Raw genomic sequence first — 5,760 nt, forward strand, 5'->3', positions numbered from 1 at the left:
GCTATTTTTACAATCATTAAGTTGTAAAAATAACCAGTGGTTTAGTATTTTCTCATTCAATTAACTTAGCTGTGTAATTGCTTCAAGGCCTCCCTTTGTATCTAGAGAGTAGTTGCAACGAAGCCCCCTCAAAGCCAGCCAGCAGCAGCAATTTTCCTGTCGGATGCACAGAGTGCAGGTAAGCTGCCAATACTAGGCTGCAGGAAAGACTACTCTTTCCGTATTCCTGAGGCCTTACATACTCCACATGCAGTGCTTGGGTCAGCTGGGTGGGCAGAGTAAAGCAAATGGGATCTCATGTGTTCTGCAGCCCTATTCAGCAGCATTTTGTTAGTCATGTGACCTCATGTAAGAACAGGGAAAAGGGTTACAGCAGCAAGCATGGTGTGGCTCCTGGTAGAGCAAGAAAGCATCTGGAAACACCCTCAGATGGAGGAACATCGGCCCAGTCTTAGAGAGGGAGGAGCAAGAGATGCACTAATGCAACCATGTCCTTCCTTTCCTCCTTGCTGAAGAGTCCCAATACAGGCCACGGTTTCATAAATCTTAAATCAGCATTGTTTTGGGGTGACACTGCTGGGAAGATGGAGAGACACAGCCTTCAGAGAGCATTTGTCAACTAGAGCCTGCCCTGGAAACTCTCAGGTTTCCCTCAGTGGTGAATATATCCTTTTGTGCCCTGATGCAAATCAGAGCAGACTCTGGAAGCAGTAGGGGAGATGTTTAAGACCTGCAAAGAGTTGGAAGTTCATAGATGAACCATGCTGCTCAGCTTTAATGGGGAGTGAACTGAGAGCATAATCTTGTGTTTGGGCTGTGGCTTTTACTCATGTACACATTTTGGCTCACAGGAAGAGCAGGAAAATCTGTAAAAAACATAAGGAGAAAATTGTAGTGTTTCTTCACAGCATAAGCAGCTGCTAGCTGCCCAACCCAGTATTGTGTCAGAAAAAGAACCTTTAATGTATTATTTTCAGTAACCTAGGAAAAGTATGTTTTGAATGAAAATCTTTACACAGTGAGTCCTCATACTGACTACTATAGCAAAAGCATTCCTTGCAAATATGGATGTGAATTTCGTCAGAGTTGGAACAGAATGAGTTCACCTAGTTTTGAGACAGCAGGAAGACAGAGGGAAGGAGCAGTATCATAGATAGATGTGCTGCTGAGTCAGACTACATCTTTCATATTTTTTCCTCAGAAAAATGAAAAGTCACAGAAAACTGATACTTAAGAGTCAGGAATGGAGCTCTGGTTGGCTCAGTAGTCACCAGAGAAAGTGTTTATCCATCTATTTGATGTCAGATCCTCCTTCAGCCTGTTGGAAGGATCTGAAAGCCAAGTCACCATGGTGAATTGAGCCCTATGAACAACAGCAGTTCTGATCAGCATTTCTTGATGTATTTTTTGCTCCATGCAGTGAAACCTACTTGAAGAGCCAGCTCTGGATCAGTTGCTGGTGGGGGGCACAGTTTTAACTAGAGGTTCAAGAAGGAGACAGGATGCCCCTGACAGAGTAGTTACAAACCAGCATGGAGTTTGGGTTTCTCTAGATTGAGTTTTGTAGTCAGCAGAGTGCCACCAGCATATCTCTAACTGGGTTACTGAGCTGTTACAGTCAAACAAGTCCCCGAAGCACCTGCTTAATTTCTGACTTCTATTTGAGATCTAGCAGCAGGAGTGAATTCACACTAGTTTTTATTTAAAAGGATGGGTACTGTGTGGCATTCCTTAGATCACACAAGACAAGCTGCTTTTACCACCATCAACCATTCCCATGTGGTCCTATCTCTAAAAAATTTCCATGGTTAGAAGTTGTCAGACTATGTCACTTGCCTGTGCAAGTGCCACACACACTCGATCCCAGCTGACATCTGCACATGCTTGTGGTGCAGGATGAAAGCAAAGACCAAAGGAGCTGTTCCACAGCATGATTTTCTATACTCATTGGGGCAATCATCTAAAGTTTGTTAGTGCCTTGTGGCTCCTTTGTAAATTGTTTAATGTCAAAAATGTTGCAACAGTTTCAAGAGAAAGATCTGTCTGGTTAGAACCTCTAAAAGCACATTTATGTCTCAGCTGTTTTGAATCACAGACTTGCAAAGGTCTAGGTTTAAAAAGGTTTATGGTTAGACTACATGAAAACGTAACTCACTGTACAAATTGTACAATAAATGCTCTTTTTCCCCCTGTTGTTTAAAGACACTTAAAAAAGAAGTATTTTTAAAGGTCTTCACAATGCATTACATGAAATCTGATTGGGGACTTCTGTAGTTTATTTGTAGTGTTGACAGAAACAATTTTATTATCTGGGTTCTTAGCATTTGCTGCACCAGCTTACCTCCATGTGCCTATATATTTTTTTCTTTTAGCCAATACAAGTCAAGTTGGACAAAGCTGTAAGTCTTCAGAGTGCATAGTTTATGTGCTAGTCTGTATTTTCTGTGAGGCTTCTCCTTGCTTGCAGGCATAGAACGAGGAGCTAAGCTAACCCCCTCTTTTGGTTTCATCACTCACTAAATTAACTGCTGCACAGCACCACATACATATGTGACACAATATATTCCATTCATTTTATTTCTCCAACCTGACCTCATGTGCTGGCAGCCCTGGCTGCTGAAGAAGTTAAGCTGCAAGTGGTTTAGCAGCGGAAGACCTGCAAGCTGGGTGATTTGTCCCTTGCTGAAATGCAGAAGGTTAAAAAAAAACAAAAAAAAGGAATCCATTAATGATGGTATCTTCAGCTGCTACCAGTGTTGCCAAGACAGGTGAAAGCTTTTCCCTCAGTAATATCCTACTCAAAGACCCACCTGACAGAAGAAATGGCAACCTAAAGAAATTCTTAGGCAAATTGTTTTAAGAGGCTCTATTCAAGAAATAGGACAAAAGGGATCAGAAAAGTCATAACAAGTGTTCTTGCTCTGTTTCTATGCCATTTACATATTGTGCCTGCTGTCCTGGGGTAGAATGTCATTTCTATGAACAGAAGTCTGTATTTTAGGATATAATGTCAGTCTTGCTTGAGTCAGAGCGTGCTTGCCTAAAGTGCAGGATTTTAAAAGAAAAAAAATCTTTTTATTTTTGTAAAGTTATAGAAGATATTTTTCTTCTCAACTATGTTCCAGATTAAACTGCTGGGGAAGTTTAAGCACTTGTTAAACTATTGATTGAAATAAAAAAGAAAAAAAGCCTAACTGTAAAATTAAGGATTCTTTGCCTCCTCTATATGTTAGTTTCCTGTTCTGTTGACTCTCTAAGTGTAAAAAAAATGTTAGGTGTCTAACAGAAACAGCCAAAAACCTGACTAAGTTGAGTAACTTGTGCACAGAAAAGCTCATATTTTACTACATATACATTTTTTTTTTTTGTTTCAGAACACATCTGTCACTAGGAGCAGTTCTGATGGATACAGATATGGGATTTGGGGTTCACAGCACATCTTCAAGTTTTCTGAATAAAATCGTGGCTGGAGGTGCCCAGTGAGTAACGAGAGGGTGTGGTGAGAACAGCTGTGTCAGGACAAAGGGTATGGTTCAACAGAAACCAAGTGTTTTTCCTAAGTGAGATGAGAAACAAACCACTATTGCTACTCTGCTATTGCATCCCAGATGCTTTAAGGGCTACAGCCTGGGGCAAGGAGCAGGGAGGGAAGAGACACTTCTTGAAAAGAAAGGAAAACCTGAAACAAACCATAAAGGGAAAGCAAGACACGGGATAACTGAAGTATCTTTGTTCAGTGCTCTGCAGTTTCACTCCTGCCTCACGCACAAAGGCAAAATGCAGTCCTTGGGCTTTCCACCACCATGATCAAAAGCTTTGGAGTTTACTGGTTCCGGAGTTTTTCAAAGTGACTCAGGAGATCCTTGAAAGATGAGTTCTGTTTTCAGGAAATGTGCCCAAAATTACAAGGTACTCCAAGTGCAGTAGCCACAGCCTCTGAAGTAGCCTCCCTTCCTCACAAAGCAGTGAGTATGGATGAATTCAGGCAATTTATTGCAAAATTCTGCACAATTCTACTTGGCATAATTTACTCAGTCCTGACAGAATGGGGAAGTACAGGGAACAAAAACCAGCACCACTCATTCTGGTTCATTCTGATTCATTCTGTTTCATTCATTTTCCATAATTTTTACTCTTTCTACAAGTGCTTTCATCCTTTTAGTCTTCTCCGGTGCAATCACTTTGGATTTTTTTCATTCCCGTTTTCTACCAGCAATAAATAAGAGACTCCACTTCTGAATCAGGCAGAGACAAACACAGTTCTGAGAAATCATACCATGGGTACCCTTAACAGCCAAGGCAGCAGTGCTGTTGGCCTGAGCAATTATTTATCAGGCACCCTCTGCCCATCTATCTTCTTCACAAATCTGTTCCAGGGTACAGGACCAGTCCACAGGATGGATTCTGACTAAGGTACTACCAAGCCCTGAGGACAGCAATTAATTCCTGTATGTCATCCAGTAATGGGAACTGCCCATGATCACCACCTTAAAGCAGGCAGACATCCTTTCCCATGAGAACCACAGTGCTCCTTGTCCGCTGCCATTTCCAAGATGGTCTGTAGGAAAATGAGAAGCAAGATGCACAGGGTAATGCTGTCTTCAAATAAATAAATGAAAAATGCTGGGAGAAAAAGTTTATACTTGGAAATGTTGAGCATTATACCTCCTAGATTAACACACAGTAAAAATAACAGCATCAGACATATGTACTTTCATTCAAAGGACAGGTGCTTGCTGGACAGACACATGCATTATTAATTTATTTAAATAACTGCCCAACTACTGAATCCCTTTGCTCTTAGCGCCAACCAAAGACCAAAAAAATAATCTAAATTATGTACAGGCATCAGCTTTATTAACTGCTCAATATGAGAGCCCCCCTGCACCTGGAGCGCTGCATCCAGCACGAGAGTCCTCAGCACAAGAAAGACATGGACTTGTTGGAGCAGGTCCAGGCAAGAGCCATGAAGATGATCAGAGCTGGAGCACTTCTCTTATGAGGAAAGGCTGAGAGATTTGGCACTGTTCACTACAGAGAAGACTCCAGGGACATGTTATTCCTACGTTTCAATACCTAAAAGAGGTCTATCAGAAAGACAGGTACACACTTTTTAGCAAGGCTTGCTGCAATAAGGAAAGGGATTTAAGGGATTTAAGCTGAAGGAGGGTCGATTTAGATTGGATATTAGGAAGAAATTTTTTACTGTGAGAGTGGTGAGGCATCTGTTGCACTCTGGCAACAGGTTGTGTGACAACCTGAGGATGCCCCATTCCTGGAAGCGTTCAAGGCCAGGCTGAACAGGGCTTTGAGTAACCTGTAAGAAGATTATTTTTAAGGCCCCCTCCAACCCAAGCCATTCTAGGATTCTCCAAGCCATTTCTGGAAACAATTGCATCTTTCAACAAACACTACAAACAAGAGACACCCAAGCCCCCAGACCCCCGCCGTTTTGTGGGAGGGCGGGAGCGGGGTGAGGAGGAGCGCCCGGGCCGGGCTGGCGGGAGGCGGGAGCGGGACTATGGATCTGGATCCGCCCGGGCCGGGCCGGCGGGAGGCGGGAGCGGGACTATGGATCTGGATCCGCCCGGGCCGGGCCGGCGGGAGGCGGGAGCGGGACTATGGATCTGGATCCGCCCGGGCCGGGCCGGCGGGAGGCGGGAGCGGGACTATGGATCTGGATCCGCCCGGGCCGGGCCGGCGGGAGGCGGGAGCGGGGCTATGGATCTGGATCCGCCCGGGAGCGGCGCGGGCCGGGGG

This window comes from Onychostruthus taczanowskii, unplaced genomic scaffold, assembly GCF_017590055.1.
Source record: "Onychostruthus taczanowskii isolate IOZ18803 unplaced genomic scaffold, ASM1759005v1 scaffold16, whole genome shotgun sequence".
NCBI lineage: Eukaryota > Metazoa > Chordata > Aves > Passeriformes > Passeridae > Onychostruthus > Onychostruthus taczanowskii.